Source organism: Schistocerca cancellata, chromosome 1, assembly GCF_023864275.1.
Source record: "Schistocerca cancellata isolate TAMUIC-IGC-003103 chromosome 1, iqSchCanc2.1, whole genome shotgun sequence".
NCBI classification, from domain to species: Eukaryota; Metazoa; Arthropoda; class Insecta; order Orthoptera; family Acrididae; genus Schistocerca; species Schistocerca cancellata.
Genome location: NC_064626.1, coordinates 704,040,996 through 704,058,282, shown reverse-complemented (window position 1 = coordinate 704,058,282; position 17,287 = coordinate 704,040,996). Strand labels below are relative to the sequence as shown.

The following is a 17,287-nucleotide window of genomic DNA, read 5'->3' as shown; positions in this document are numbered from 1 at the left end:
CCACCAGCCAGGCGGCTCAGACCGGCGTAGCGTGCAGCGGCCAGACCGGCATAGCCAGGGGCGAGACCAGAGTAGCCTGGGGCTACACCAGGATAGGCAGGAGCGACTCCAGCATAGGCGGGCAGAGCAGCAGCTGGTAGCCTGGTGGCAGCCAGTTTCGCAGCAGCAGCTGCAGCTGCTGCAGCTGCAGCAGGGCTAGCAGCAGCTCCAACTGGAGCACCTGTGGGAAGTGTAGCTGATATGATGTCTATGTAGTATTTCAACATTATTAGGGTTTCCTCATGTATCTAAGTCTTTTAAAAGACAAAAAGGTGCCACAAATTCAGCAATAATAGTTTTGTGGGGCTCCACACCCCAGGAAATATCTTTCAATTGGATGCCGCTTTCATGACATATGTTTCACAAACCCAGTCCAGTATTCCTTTGAGGGAAAGTGAATCTTTGGTTTAATGTGGAAACCAAGCCATATGTTATTCCTGGTGAATCTTTACACCACTGAGGTGTGATATGACTAGCATTTGATTCCACAACCTTTTTGCTTCCTGGCATCTGCTTTACCTCTAGACAATCAGACCTGACATAACAGATAAAGAAGTATAAGTAATTACAGATGTTGTAACAGCAATAATAAGAGTCGAAACTGTGACAAGATCTTAGATGTGTTTCCAGTGTTTTCCATTACATATTGTTTCATAACATTACCCGTGATTATTCATATGATGTGCTAGAATTCACAAGTTTGCCCTTATTGCTGTATTCTCATAATGTGAAGTCATTTCACTGTATTGTGTACTGTACTTTGTCACTTAGTCACTGCTAACCAAAAAATTATGTTTCATATTGTTGCAATCATGCAGTGCTGATATTTTCTTATGGACAGCACAACATGATAAGCATATGATTTGGATGGAGAGATTTTTAAACCACTTCTATGACACTAGTGTAAAGAAAGAAATTTGGTATCATATATTGTGCTACAGGGCAATGGCCTTGCCGCAGTGGATACACCGGTTTCCGTGAGATCATCGCAGTTAAGCGCTGTCGGGCGTAGTCGGCACTTGGATGGGTGACCATCGAGGCCGCCATGCGCTGTTGCCATTTTTCGGGGTGCACTCAGTCTCGTGATGCCAATTGAGGAGCTACTCGACCGAATAGTAGCGGCTTCGGTCGAGAATACCATCATAACGACCGCGAGAGCAGTCCACACGCCTCTCCTATCTGCATCCTCTACTGAGGATGACACGGCGGTCGGATGGTCCTGTAGGAATCTTTATATAGTGCTTCAGATCAACTGAGAGTAAGGTCAGTTCCTTAAAGTCATACTGTGTGGCTTACTTCCGAGTGTAAAAATAGGGAATAAATTTCTATCTTACCTGATCACATACTTCTCATTTCATAATGCAGTCTTTATTATTGCTGAAGTGCTAGGATAATGCACTTTTTATGGTCAAATAGTTTCCAGGATATTATAATTTAGTTTTTTTTTCGACAAAATGGGCCCTTTCAGAGGCATGCCTAGTATTACAGCGATGGAATCTGATGGCTTTGAAGCTAATAGTGGGACGGCCGTACCTGCGAGTCCCAGACCCAGAGCCGCGCCCCGCAGCGCTGGAGCCGCCGAGTAGGAGACGGCGGGCGCGCCCAGGTAGCCGGCGCTGGCCGCTCCCAGCAGTGCGCATGCGCACAGCAGCACCTGCAAAACACACGGTGATCCTTCAAAGCGACGAATTCAGAGACAACACTAGTCTGTACATCAGTCAACTTAAAATAAATAAGAGTTCTTAGCTAACTGTTTACGCTGAATCTAAAACTGTTCTTAGTTTTCTTCTATCATGTGCAGGTGCTATAATGGAAAGAAGATTATTTAATTTTTTGTTACAGGAATTTTATTAGTACAGCAAACTGAGAATATAAAATGCCTGCTCTTTGTATGAGTGAGGTAATTAGACAAAGTTAAAACATTGACATGTATAAATTTGAGCAAACTGGAATTATTTTGTGCCTGGGAGTAAGGGCTTCTTAAGCGAGCCGATTGTAAACTATAAAAAATATAGTTACCACCACATATCTAATTGGGAGTGGTGAAGCATTTTGTAAGGCTTCTGCCACAAGATCGAGTCTGCTTTAAACTCGTGTGTACCAAGTCGGAAACCGGAGTTTTTGTTGGACCATCACAAACTGATGAATGGTTACGTATTTGAAAATACAATGAATGTTACAGAACAAAATGCATTGAACACCTTCAAGTCTATTACTGGAAACTTTGTACGGAATAAAAAACGTACAAATTACTGTGAAACTCATGAAACTATGTTGGAAAAATTCAAGAAGTTGGGTTGTAACATGAGTGCAAAAGTTCACTTCCTACACCTAGTGCCGGCCGGTGTGGCCGAGCGGTTGTAGGCGCTTCAGTCTGGAACCGCGTGACCCCTACGGTCACAGGTTCGAATCCTGCCTCGGGCATGGATGTGTGTGATGTCCTTAGGTTAGTTAGGTTTAAGTAGTTCTAAGTTCTAGGGGACTGATGACCTCAAATGTTAAGTCCCATAGTGTTCAGAGCCATTTGAACCATTTGAACCTACACCTAGTATACTGATCACTTCCTTGAAATTCTTGGACATTATAGTGAAGAACAAGGAGAATGCTGCCACCAGCACACTAAGGGGATGGAGGGAGGGAGGAGATGTCCGAAGGAATATGGAATTAAAGTATGATGGCCGCCTATTGTTGTATCCTGAAGAACTACAGTAAAGATAAAGGTTCAGTGAAGAAAACAAAAAAGAGAAATGTTGAAAATTAAATGTGTCAGAATACTCATCGTAACGTTGATAAGACAGCTGTTTATAGTACTGCCTAAAGTATGCCTTAGTATATGCCTAAAATAAAACAATGACTACAAAAATATAGACGTGGATTGAAATTTTATTTAACATTTTGTCCTTCAGTCTTTAAAATACGAGACCTTATTTTGGGAAAAATCCGGACTTCATACAAGAAAATAAAAGTAATTTTCGAAATTAGCTTTACGAACTGATCCTAGACCAAGTTTTTTTTGAGAAATCGTCTGCCAGAAATAAAAAGAACGGCTTTTATCTTCGATATTATCTACAGCCACAAAGATCTTAAAATAAATTAACTTTCTTGGAAAGTCGTACAGACAACTTCTGCGAATGGACATTTTACAAACTTTGAAACACAAATTATATTTAGCTTCGTGCTATACAAACTATTATGTTGTTGTTGTTGTTGTTGTTGTTGTTGTTGTGGTCTTCAGTCCTGAGACTGGTTGGATGCAGCTCTCCACGCTACTCTATCCTGTGCAAGTTTCTTCATCTCCCAGTACGTACTGCAGCCTACATCCCTCTGAATCTGCTTAGTGTATTCATCTCTTGGTCTCCCTCTACAATTTTAACCCTCCACGCTGCCCTCCAATACTAAATTGGTGATCCCTTGATGCCTCAGAACATGTCCTACCAACCGATCCCTTCTTCTAGTCAAGTTGTGCCACAAACTCCTGTTCTCCCCAATACTATTCAGTACCTCATTAGTTATATGATCTACCCATCTAATCTTCAGCATTCTTCTGTAGCACCACATTTCGAAAGCTTCTATTCTCTTTCTGTCCAAACTTTTTATCGTCCACGTTTCACTTCCATACATGGCTACACTCCATACAAATACTTTCAGAAACGGTTTCCTGGTACTTAAATCTATACTAGATGTTAACAAATTTCTCTTCTTCAGAAACGCTTTCCTTGCCATTGCCAGTCTACATTTTATATCCTCTCTACTTCGACCATCATCAGTTATTTTGTTCCCCAAATAGCAAACCTCCTTTACTACTTTAAGTGTCTCATTTCCTAATCTAATTCCCTCAGCATCACCCGACTTAATTTGACTACATTCCATTACCTGCGTTTTGCTTTTGTTGATGTTCATCTTATATTCCCCTTTCCAGACACTGTCCATGCCGTTCAGCTGCTCTTCCAAGTCCTTTGCTGTGTCTGACAGAATTAAAATGTCATCGGCGAACCTTAAAGTTTTTATTTCTTCTCCATGGATTTTAATACCTACTCTGAATTTTTCTTTTGTTTCCTTTACTGCTTGCTCAATATACAGATTGAATAACACCGGGGAGAGGCTACAACCCTGTCTCACTCCCTTCCCAACCACTGCTTCCTTTTCATGTCCCTCGACTCTTATAACTGCCATCTGGTTTCTGTACAAATTGTAAATAGCCTTTCGCTCCCTGTATTTTACACCTGCCGCCTTCAGAATTTGCAAGAGAGTATTCCAGTCAACACTGTCAAAAGCTTTCTCTAAGTCTACAAATGGTAGAATCGTAGGTTTGCCTTTTCTTAATCTAGCTTCTAAAATAAGTCGTAGTGTCAGTATTGCCTCACATGTTCCCATATTTCTACGGAATCCAAACTGATCTTCCCCAAAGTCAGCTTCTACCAGTTTTTCCATTCGTCTGTAAAGAATTCGCGTTAGCATTTTGCAGCTGTGAACTGATAGTTCGGTAATTTTCACATCTGTCTACACCTGCTGTCTTTGGGATTGGAATTATTACATTCTTCTTGAAGTCTGAGGGTATTTCGCCTGTCTCATACATTTTGCTCACCAGATGGTAGAGTTTTGTCAGGACTCGCTCTCCCAGGGCCGTCAGTAGTTCTAATGGAATGTTGTCTACTCCCAGGACCTTGTTCGACTTAGGTTTTTCAGTGCTCTATTAGATTCTTCACACAATATCATATCTCCCATTTCATCTTCGTCTACATCCTCTTCCATTTCTGTAACATTGCCCGAAAGTACATCTCCCTTGTATAGACCCTCTATATACTCCTTCCACCTTTCTGCTTTCCCTTCTTTGCTTAGAACTGGGTTTCCATCATAGCTCTTGATATTCATGCAAGTGGTTCTCCTTTCTCCAAAGGTCTCTTTAATTTTCTTGTGGGCAGTATCTATCTTACCCCTAGTGAGATAAGCCTCTACATCCTTACATTTGTCCTCTAGCCATGCCTGCTTAGCCATTTTGCACTTCCTGTCGATCTCATTTTTGAGACGTTTGTATTCCTTCTTGCCAGCTTCATTTACTGCATTTTTATATTTTCTTCTTTCATCAATTAAATTCAATATTTCTTATGTTACCCAAGGATTTCTACTAGCCCTCGTCTTTTTACCTACTTGATCCTCTGCTGCCTTCACTACTTCATCCCCCAAAGCTACCCATTCTTCTTCTACTGTATTTCTTTCCCCCATTCTTGTGAATTGTTCCCTTATGCTCTCCCTGAAACACTGTACAACCTCTTGTTTAGTCAGTTTATCCAGGTCCCATCTCTTAAAATTCCCACCTTTTTGCAATTTCTTCAGTTTTAATCTACAGTTCATAACCAATAGATTGTGGTCCACATCTGCCCCTGGAAAAGTCTTCCAATTTAAAACCTGATTCCTAAATCTCTGTCTTACCATTATATAATCTATCTGAAACCTTTCAGTATCTCCAGGCTTCTTCCATGATTCTTGAACCAAGTGTTAGCTATGATTAAGTTGTGCTCTGTGCAAAATTCCACCAGGCGGCTTCCTCTTTCATTTCTTATCCCCAATCCATATTCACCTACTACGTTTCCTTCTTTCCCTTTTCCTACTACTGAATTCCAGTCACCCATTACTAATAAATTTTCGTCCCCCTTCACTATCTTAATAATTTCTTTTATTTCATGATACATTTCTTCAATTTCTTCATCATCTGCAGAGCTAGTTGGCATATAGACTTGTACACTGTCGTAGGCGTGGGCTTCGTGTCTATCTTGGCCACAACAATGCGTTCGCTGTGCTGTTTGTCGTAGTTTACCCGCATTAGTATTGTTTTATTCATTATTAAACCTACTCCTGCATTACCCTTACTTGATTGTGTATTTATAACCCTGTATTCACCTGACCAAAAGTCTTGTTCCTTCTGCCACCGGACTTCACTAATTCCCACTATATCTAACTTTAACCTATCCATTTCCCTTTTTAAATTTTCAAATCTACCTGCCCGAATAAGGGATCTGACATTCCACGCTCCGATCAGTAGAACGTCAGTTTTCTTTCTCCTGATAACGACGTCCTCCTGATTAGTCCCCGCCCGGAGATGCGAATGGGGGTCTATTTTACCTCCAGAATATTTTACCCAAGAGGACGCCATCATAATTTATCCATACTGTAAAGCTGCATGCCCTCGGGAAAAATTATGGCTGTAGTTTCCCCTTGCTTTCAGCTGTTCGCAGTACCAGCACAGCAAGGCCGTTTTGGTTAGTGTTACAAGGCCAGATCAGTCAATCATCCAGACTGTTGCCCCCGCAACTACTGAAAAGGCTGCTGCCCTTCTTCAGGAACCACACGTTTGTCTGTCCTCCAAAAGATACCCCTCCGTTGTGGTTGGTTCAAATGGCTCTGAGCACTATGGGACTTAGCATCTGTGGTCATCAGTCCCTTAGAACTTAGAACTACTTAAACCTAACTAACCTAAGGACATCACACACATCCATGCCCGAGGCAGGATTCGAACCTGCGACCAGAGTGGTCACGCGGATCCAGACTGAAGCGCCTAGACCGCACGGCCACACCGGCCGGCCGTTGTGGTTGCACCTACGGTACAGCTATCTGTATCATTGAGGCACGCAAGCCTCCACACCAACGGCAAGGGCTATGGTTTATGGGGACTGTTATACCATTAATAAATGCTTAGGTTTGAGATTTCTGAAATCTGGAAATGTATGCAGACCAAAAGTTAGATGATGGGTTGGCTCGTCAACTAGAACTGTGTTCTCGGGTAGTATTTTTTTTTAAGTGTTCAATAAGTAGTTGATTAGTAATGCAGGTTATGAACATATAGAATCCATTCACGTCATCTGTAGAAAAATAAAAGAATGTCGTTTATATGAAAAAGAGCCTCTACGACTCTGCGATCAAGTCCTACGTGCTACACATTGACTACCGACTACAGTGTATTCTCTGTTAGATCACCATTCTATGTGTGTGTGTGGAGAGGCATACCGGGAAATGTAGCTATCCCTTCCAGTAACTCTTGAATTATCCTGTCGATGCTGAGTGTTTCTCAATTCAGTGCCATCACCAAGGAAAAAATCTTGGCAGTATCAGGAACTGAAGTGAAACCCATTGCATAGTAGATACACGCTGAGTCTTAGTTACAGATGTGGATGTTAAAAACCAACAACAGGTCTCGGATCTTGACCAGAATCAGGCAAAAACTATTTTCAGTGGGTACAAATTTGTAATGACACTAATCAAAGATCAGGTAAGAAAACTGCCGTAAAATAAGGAGTGGATAAAGCAGTTTGGTGCTAATGGTAATTAACTCCACCTCATGAAGTTCTGAAATAGTTACAGGTAATTGCAATAAGAGCGAAAGCTCACGGACAAGAAGACTATTTGACTCATAACAGGAGAGACAAGAAAAAATAATAGCTGACTTCAGTTATCTTTAATCCCAACGCATCTATGCAAACATACATTAATGGGAACCAAAAATCATCTTTTTTATCACTATCTCCTCACTGCAATGAGGTCGCAACACATAAAAGAGAAAAAGCGTAAAAATCGTACACACAACACAGACCACGCGGCTAAAAGCAAGCAAACGAGAGAAATACTTTCTGAGGAAGACCGACTCTGACCTATGTGGATGGCAATGAAGGAAATAACTGCGATAAAAATTTATAGCGTGAAAAACAAACACGGTCCTCTCTTTAATAATCGTACTCACTGATGCTGGCCGACGAAACGGATGCATTGAAAGAACTTTTGTGAAAAGGTCTTCAGTGACAGTTGTTAATATGATGAGATGTCATATACATGAAAGAACTGTAGCCAGAGAAATTTAAAGAAGTAACAATGTTAGACGCAACTGAGCCTATGAATAACAGACGAAACGAAAACAGTAAAGAAGTAATAAGCAATAAGCTTAGTAGTAAGAAAGGTCCATGTGAGACAGAGTCTCACAGTGTCTTTTCATAATTACTAATTCAGAGCAATCAAATATATTAAAAGGTAAAACAAATTACTGGGCATTTTCTTTGGATGAAGAGGGATTTTTTGCTACATAGTGTCTTTCTTAATTAATGTAGAGGTATATTACTACTTTTGACTCCACTTTGAAAATTCCTGTAGGTCTGTTCTACACACATAATGCTAATTTTGTTGCAGCAGTCTTCAGGTTTCGAGGCCTTGCTGCTGGCCACCTTACCTGAAGAGCCATGCCTGTGTTGTTAGAGAGGCTTCTGGACGACTGACCCTGTGGTGGCCACCCGGCCCATTTATAGTGGTTCGCTGCCCCCTCCATCCCCAGTGGAGGCGCTAAGGACATCCCTAACTGGCAGAGCGAGCACCGGTGACGCAACCAGGGGAATCTGGTTCGCCGCGCCTGCCACGCCTGCAGATCTCTCCCGCGGCCTTCGCTTGTGACCCTCCCTAGTACTCTGGCCGGCAATGCCGAAAGAGGGAGGACCGCAGCGGTTATCTTCCTGTGAAATTATCTCTAATTCGTTGCACTACGGACAAAACACAGATTGTGTTAATTCCGGTCCTCGTAGATGGTGCGGCCGGTTTGTATTTGACTAAATCTTGAGCATCGGCCGTGTTGTTACTAGGCTGCTGTACACAAACGTGTTGAGTGCGACAACGTGAACGCTACGTCGATAAAAACATAAATCAAGTTGTATGTATGAGATGGTCTAGCAGAACTCTGTAGGATTTAAGTATTGAGCTTAAACCGCTAGCAGCGCTGCATTTTCCCGCCCGACTCATCCTGACTAATTTGTTTCTTCTTTATGATTATAATGTGTATCGTTAGTCCACAGATTTGACTAGATAAGGCACTTCAGCCTGCTGTTCGACTACTCTATTCAAGGCCATCATTCAAATAACGAATGCGATGAGCTACGATTGACTTTTTCAATATTCTTAATCGTAGACAAATATAAGTTCATTCCTGCTCTCGGCACGAAAAATAAACATTTTCTTTAAAGTGCAAAAGCCCTTGCTCCGAAATAGGTATAAAAGTTTTCTGTTCCCGTTTTTAGCCAATAATGCTATAACTTCAAGTTTGTGATTTTTTTTTTGCAATATGCTCTTCCAAGATTTCCATCACAACCTTTATAAGGAAACAGAAATTGCCAATACTGATGGCAAATATTTTTCTGCAAATCCTTCCATAGTTACTCGTTTAGTCAGGGTGGTTCTTGATCAGTCAAGGAAACTTGCATAAATGATCTAAACATTTTTAAAAAGAGGAAGGGAATTGACCTACATATTACTGAAAGATTTTTAATACAAATGATTCAGACATGTATGTAATACCAGGAACATGATGCAATTAAAATAAATTTAAAAAAGAATTAAAATGCAATTATTGTAACCTAGGAGTTCTTACTTCATACATTTTGGCACCGACGGTCAAAGTGAATTTGATATACAAAAAATTACAGTGCCTTGTTCAAAATCTAAAGAAGAGTCGTTATTCCCGTGCGAATTTAGACTGTCGAAAAAGAGCGCGTTTTAATTGGTAATTTAATGAACTTCGAAATCCTTTTCTTTTCTTCAAACATATCTCTCTTAAGAGATTCTGAGCACTTAACCTGTACAAAAGAAGCCACAAACGCAATTTTGAAACATGTTCATCATAACTGCTACAGATAATGGGGTTGAAAGTACGTCAGACTGAGTTTCACGACTCTTGCTCATCGTGCAGCTACACTGCATTACATAAACAAAGAAGAACCAGAAGACATGGTCGAATGACAAAGTAATTTCTTACACTTACATACAATCTACGAATACGTAAATGACTGAAGCCGCAATTCTGTCACACTTAGAACTGCCACCAGAGCGAATTAGTGTTGTTCGTTTTTAGTGTTATTACTAGGCCTGGTTGTGTAGGCAAGGGGCGTGAACAGTGTCAGATGTTGAGTGATCACTGAATGACACGGAGATGTGCGTACACGTTTTAGACAGCGTTATCAGCACCTGACAGACTTTGAAAGCGGCCTGGCCTCCTGTGGGTCTCCATTTTGCCAACTGATTGAATCCTCCAATAGCCAGATTTGTGGGGCATTCTGATGTGACACTAGTCCGATGTTTGATTGAAAGAGAATGTGAGGGCAGGCATACTCGGCAGGATTCCAGTAGGCCATTTATGACAGCCTCAAGGGAGGACTTCTGTGTCGTGCACCAAACACTCTGTAACCACTTAACAACTGCACTTTCCATTCTAGAACAGGTGGTGTGGCGACTGCACACTCTAACCTTGTATACCAGTAACACAACTACTTTGTAGTTGCAACACTTCTTTATTGATTACACATACACATGAATTCATCAGCAGTAATAATCAATTAACAACATTTGCATATCAAGGCCCTATCCACAATTAGTATTTACAATATTAACCGTCACACTTGTGACAATTGCCCCTTTACGTGCCGGTGACAACAGATAAACAAATGTTTACATTGTCGGCTATCGACTTTCTCACTCAGTTATACACTTACTGAAAAGGCAAAATTAATTTGATGCTATCTGACCTGAAGGGTACTATTAAGTTTTTTTGCTTACACTTAGCATTCTACTACACTCAACATCCGGAAGATTCTAGGCTTTATGCAAAAATGTCAGTTCGATGAACATGTGATGGACGCGAGCGAACCTTAATCTATTACGATTTCACAAACACACGATCCAAAGAGTGAACTTATACTCAACTTTGGGCAGTAGGAAATCTTCTGCCTAAAACAAGCCTCTCGTTGAATGGAATAGAGAAATTGTGCGTTAACGGGGTCTGGACGTCCCTGAGTTCAAATCCTGATATTTCCATCACACTGCAAGCTCGCGGGGCGAGGTTTGCTCGCGTCGACCACTAAACACGTTTCTGAAAACAGGAAAACATGAACGGCAGATACACTGTAGTGTATACAAGTAACACAAGTATATATATATATATATATATATATATATATATATATATATATATATATAAACAATTCCTTAATATAAACATATTACAAGTTAACCAATGAACAGAATTAAGAAGCTTGGTTTCCTTTGATTAAAAAAAAATCTTACAAGATAATCTGTCTTTGCTGAATGGCTGACAGCACATAAATCAAAAGTGCAGTATCTAACGTGACAATTAACCTTCAGACAGGCAATAGAAAACTAAATTCACTTGAATAGGTCGCTAATGCAATAAGCACGGCCCCTATGGCCACAGACCAAAATACACACGACCTCTATCCGATCATAAAACACAATGTGACCTATATTTACCATGGCCACTTGCCTTCCATACACACAAGAAATTATTAAGAAACAAAAACTACCACTAATTCGTAAAACGAAAAAATTCTAAATCTATAAATAAATTTAGAAATGACGTTCAAGTGAACCAGCTACCTTCAGCGTGCCACTAAGCACCAAATCCAAACTTACAAATGTGAGGCGCTATTTCTAGTCGCTTTAGTAACATAATTTCATGGCCATTCCAGAACATAACTCGCCTCGCCACCATTGCAGTGAATGCTTTGCTGGTCACTGGCACGAGCAACTGCAACAGTCAACAGTCCTTAAGTACACAATAACATTCACTATATATAGAAGGAGGAACCTACCACGAAAGCTTGGCGATTAATCTTTTCTTCGAGTGAAGTTCACACGCCATCCGTCCACATAGCTCTCGAGGTATTAGGAAATCCTGGTCGCCACTGGCCAGCCGTGTCAATACAACTTTAATACTTTCCGGCAGGGGCCCATGCTTCTTCGTTGGTCCAACTCAACTGGTCCTCACGGCATACTGCCGTGCCACGTGACACGGTGTCGCCAACTCCCCACAACGACGATATCGAAAGCACGTCACGTCACGTCACGGACTGACTCGGCTCATGCGCGGACCCACTCTCCTCGACTTGTGCACGCGCGCCACCCTAAACAGCCTGCCTCAAAGACGCAAAGAGAACAAGGCACAGGGACAACGACCAAAGATGGAAGTAAGAATCGATATCGCCTGGCACCAGAAACCCACTGGCTCAACAGGTAATAAACGCCCCCCCCCCCCCCAATTTTCTGTGTCATACACTGTGTTATCAAAAGTATCCCGGCACCTGGCTGGAAATGACCTACAAGTTCGTGGCATCCTCCATCGGTAATGCTCGAATTCAGTATTGTTTTAGCCTACCCTTAGCCTTGATGAGAGCTTCCACACTCGCAGGCACACGTTTAATCAAGAGCTGGAAGGTTTCTTGGGGAATGGAGCCCATTCTTTACGGAGTACTGCACTGAGGAGAGGTATCGATGTCGGTCGGTGAGGCCTGGCACGAAGTTGGAGTTCCAAAATATGCTAAAGGTATTCTACAGGATTCAGGTCAGGACTCTGTGCAGGCCAGTCCATTCCATGGATGTGCGTTATGAACAGGTTCAGGATGGTGTTGAAAGATGCAATCGCCATCCCCGAATTGCTCTTCAGCAGTGGGAAGCAAGAAGGTGCTTAAGACATCAATGTAGGCCTGTGCTGTGCTGTGCCACGCAAAACAACAAGGGGTGCAAGCCCCCTCCATGACAAACACGACCACACCATATCACCGCCTCCGAATTTTACTGTTGGCATTTCACACGTAGGCAGATCACCGAGCATTCACCATACCCACCCCATTGCATCGGATCGACACGTTGTGTACCATGACTCGTCACTGCACACAACATTTTTCCACTGTTCAGTCAATCAATATTTACCCTCCTTGTACCAAGCGAGGCGTCGTTTGGCATTTACCGGCGTGATGTGTGGCTTATGAGCAGCCGCTCGATCGTGAAATCCAAGTTTTCTAACATCTTGCGTAACTGTATAATACTTGCAGTGGATCCTTATGCAGTTTGGAATTCCTGTGTGATGGCCTGGATAGATGTCTGCCTATTACACATAACGACCTTCTTCAACTGTCGGCGGTCTCTGTCGGTCAACAGACGAGGTCGCCCTGTAAGCTTTTGTGCTGTACTTGTCCGTTCACGTTTCCACTTCACTATCACATCGGAAACAGTGGACCTAACGATGTTAAGAGTGTGGAAATCACGCGTAGAGACGTGTGACACAAGTAACACCCAGCCACCTGACCACGTTCGAAGTCAATGACTTCCGCGTAGCGCCCCATTCTGCTCTCTCACGATGTCTAATGACAACTGATATGGAGTACCTGGCAGCAGGTGGCAGCACAATGCACCTAATATGAACAACGTATGTTTCTGGGGGTGTCCGGATACTTTTGATCACATAGTGTTTCCCACCCTTGATCGGAGACTAGCAGCAGTTGGACTACGGTACTACAGTCCCATGTGTAAGCTGTCGTTAAGACCACAACACCACACACGTTTGAGCGGTACTGTGAATGGGAAGCATGAAGTGCTGATGATTGGCGTCGCACTGTGTTCAGGGATGAATCGCGGATCTGCACTACGCTGGAAGGTTGTCGTCGGTGAATATGGCAGTGACTAAATGTTTTGGAGAGGTACAGCTATGGTACTCCTGGCGTCATAGTATGGTGATTTGTCTGATACAACGCCCTCACTGCATATAGTGACTGACGGAACTCTGACGGCACAATGGTATGTCACATACATTCTGCATCACAATATGTTATATCCCGTGTGACAATATCTTTGTGTCATTTTTCAACAGGAAAATTCTCGTCCACACATGGAACACGTCACTATGAACTGTCTGTGTGATGGTGGGGCACTATTATAGCCAGAAAAATCCCCAGATCTGTAATCAATAGAACGTGTGTGGGACTGTTACCGAAAATATCAGGGATCAGATGCAATAGTTGTGGGCCAACGTGCCTCATGAGAAGATACAACGGCATTCAGGATGGGTAGGGGAACGGGGGAAGGGGCCAAGTTCTTTGCAAGATTGACGTGATTTTGTGATCAGTACTTTAACTTCACGTACCCTATCGATCGGTGAAGTTTAATTTTGTTTCCTTTTCCCCAACCTTTATTAGGCAGTGTACAGGTATCGATATAACCGTAAAAAGTGCTTCAGGCGTTATAATTTATTGCAGATATCAATCTTAAGCGAAAGAAATTCGTATTATTAACAACAGATGACGAACGCCCATTATATAAGACAGGCTTGGTTAATCCTGCGTCTGAGCAGAACTTCTGATCATTTCGAACATACATCTACATATATGTATATTTATAATATTGTTGCAATTATTTTATTTTAAATGGTAACTGATGATAGCAGTTCTCTGAAGACAGCCATAGACGTCTAATATTACTAGTAGTTGTAGTAGTATTAATAGTAGAGTTATGGTCGAACGTAGATTCAGCCTCACCTCACGACAAGACTGACATTAAACCAGTGGCAACTCTCGCAGAATTCAGATAAGATACATAGGGGAAGGCGGGGCAAGATGGGGAAGCTAACTTTAAACCCTTACAAAAGGGACAAAAACAAACAATTTCAAGTAGGTCTGATTATCATTTGTTTGTTTAACAATTGAATTACAATAGCATGCAAAGAAACCTACAAACTTGTTACATTTAGTTAGAAATATCTCTATTTGATACATAAACTACCAATTCCCCATCTTGCCCCATATGTGGGGTAAGATGGGGAACTAGCATTAATTCATCTCTAAAGCTTAAATAAGGACTGGAATAACGAAATCATGTGACGATAAGGTTTCGAAATAATGGTTCTGCGAATTGTAGAATCAGGTATTACGTTTTATTTAGGCCTCTTACTTTCACATAGTACACAAGTGTGGACAGCCTCGTCATCATCACTTTCTGTCCCTGCACAAGTGTCGTGGGCACCCCGACGCTGAAACACATATTTCTGTGGCACGTTGAACTGTCGAGCAGCCCTGAAAGAACCCATATGATCTTCCATAACAGCATTTACAGCGCCTTCCATTGACTCCAATGACTAATCTTGCCTAGACGTTTGTCGCCGATACTTGCGAACCATCTGAAATAAAACACGTGGAACGTACTACTGAGTCAGATTATTCCTGGTAATCTATATTATACAGTAAATACCATATTTCCAATAGTCAGTCGTTAAAGCATGGCAAGAATACTGACTTTGCACGTTTTGTGTATTTTTATTCACCATATAGCCTAAGGCATACTTTGTAATTAATTAGGGAAGTGTTGGAATAACGAATACCATTCTGTTTACAATCGTATTCAACGTATAATGTACGTGTTCAAAACCCGCAGCGAGGTAAACATATGAGACGATAAGAACGTAATGGTTGGACAAATAGTATGGCCAAGACGGGGAAGCTCCCCATCTTGCCCCACTCCGTCTTGCCCCCTACCATTCTGTCATGTTATATTACGCCTACATGAACACTATGCAGTGAACATTGACTACTGACAGCAGTTTACTGTTAATAAGTGCTATACATACAGTCTGGGCAAATGTTCACGAAACACATGTTTTAGGACCTCGAAAGGTGTAAAACATTGCAGATCAGTATAACAATTGTACGTACCTTGAAAAGCTCACAGAAACCGCCGCGAAACAAAGGTTCAGCAATGTCAACACACTGGGACCTGTGTATTGATGATGTTGACACAGCTATCCACAGATGGCAATAGAGTTATAGCTTATAGCCCTTCCCTGTCTTACCCCACCTCCCCGTCTTGCCCCGCCTTCCCCTATATAAATAACACTCCAACAAATGAATCCTCGATACTCTACAGCAGAAAGTAATCAACAAACAATCTTGTTACATACAGTCTTAACTTAATCCACTTTGCTCATTAGGGCAACTCATTTTTTCGGTTTTTCTTTCTATAACTTACAACTTCTTTCGTTTGTTTTCAACATAAAGAACGAGCCAAAACGTTATGATCATCCCCTTACTAACGTGTTGGTTCATTTTTGGGTCGTAATACTGTAACAATTCGGCGTTGCATGGGTATGACAACTTCTTCTTCATGTACGTACATACTCCATAAACCACCGTACGGTGTATGGCGGAGGCTACCCTGTGCCACTTCAAGGCACGTCCTTTCCTGTTCCATTCGCAAACAGAACGAGGGAAAAACCACTGCCTATATGCGTCCATATGAGTCAGAATTTCTCATATCTAATTGTAGTCGTCCTTACGCGAAATGCTTGTTGCCGGCAGTAAAATCGTTCTGCAGTCAGCTTCAGATGGGAATTCTCTAAATTTTCTCAATATTTTTCCTCGAAAAAGACGTCACCTTCCCTCCAGCGACTCCCATTCGAGTCCCCGAAGCATCTCTGTAAAACTTGCCTGTGGTTCGGAGCTACCGGTAACAAATCTAACAGCCCCTCTTTTAATAGCTTCGATGTCTCCGTTTAATCCAACCTGGTATGGATCCCAAACAGTCGAGGAGTACTCAAGAAAAGCTCGCATTAGCTTCTTACTGATATGCCAACACATTATGACCACAGACCTGTTATCGACACAAGCACCTCCAGACAATATCAGCGTCACCAGGAGAGGAATGACTACTAGTCAGACAGACGCACGGTGCATGTAGATTCAGTGAGCGTGATGTCAATGTGTAGAATTGGAAATTCGCCAGATCTACCTGAGTTTGAACGAGGGCAGATTGTATTGGCCTGGAGGTTCGGCCGAGCATTTCGGAAACTGCACAACTTGTAGTTTGTCGAGGAATTCTGTGGTGACTTCAACATGTGGCGAAATCAAGTTGAAACTAGGTCCAGACATCGTGGGGTTGAGCGGCCAACGCTCATTACTGATGTCGGACGTTGTAGACTGGGCAGACTGGTAAGACACGATAGGCAGCGAACTGTGACAGAACTAACATCAGACTTTTAGTGCAGAGTACAAGTGTGTCTGAACACTCATTGCACCGAACACTGCTAACGACGGGCCTCTGCAGCCGACGACCCATGCATGTGCCAATGTTAACAAAATGGTTCAAATGGCTCTAAGCACTATGGGACTTAACTTCTGAGGTCATCAGTCCCCTAAAACTTAGAACTACTTAAACCTAACTAAGGACATTACACACATGCATGCCCGAGCCAGGATTCGAACCTGCTACCGTAGCGGTCGCGCGGTTCCAGACTGTAGCGCCTAGAACCGCTCGGACACCCCGGCCGGCACCCAATGTTAACACCACGTAATCGGCAACTACAACTGAAACGGCATGTGGCCATCGCTACTGGGCGTTAGCGTAACGGCAGAGGATTACACGGCCTGACGAATCTCGATACCTTCTT

General features: G+C 42.3%; 1 protein-coding gene across 1 annotated transcript in view; it reads right to left on the bottom strand.

The window, feature by feature from the left end:
- The window catches only part of LOC126095407 (cuticle protein 7-like), a 34,444-nt gene that overhangs the window by 852 nt on the left and 16,305 nt on the right, over positions 1-17,287 (bottom strand). The window lies entirely within an intron of this gene.